This window comes from Eimeria mitis, genomic scaffold, assembly GCF_000499745.2.
Source record: "Eimeria mitis Houghton genomic scaffold, Emh_scaff2626, whole genome shotgun sequence".
NCBI classification, from domain to species: domain Eukaryota; phylum Apicomplexa; class Conoidasida; order Eucoccidiorida; family Eimeriidae; genus Eimeria; species Eimeria mitis.
In genome coordinates, this window is record NW_013570966.1 from 7,219 (window position 1) to 7,533 (window position 315).

The window sequence follows — 315 nt, forward strand, 5'->3', positions numbered from 1 at the left end:
TTGTTTGTTTTTGTTTGTTTCTTGTTTATTTATTTATTTGTTTGTTTTTTTTCTTTTTTTTTGTTTTTGTTTGTTTGTTTGTTTATGTTTGTGTTTATGTTGTATATGTAATACGTGTATATATTTATTTATATATATTTATATATGTATATGCAGCTATTTGGGGTGTATATGCAGCTATCTGGGGTGTATATGCAGCTATTTGGGGTGTATATGCAGCTAGCTGGGGTGTATATGCAGCTATTTGGGGTGTATAGGCAGCTATTTGGGGTGTATGTGCATGCGCAGGACGCCCGTGCATGCACTAACACAATC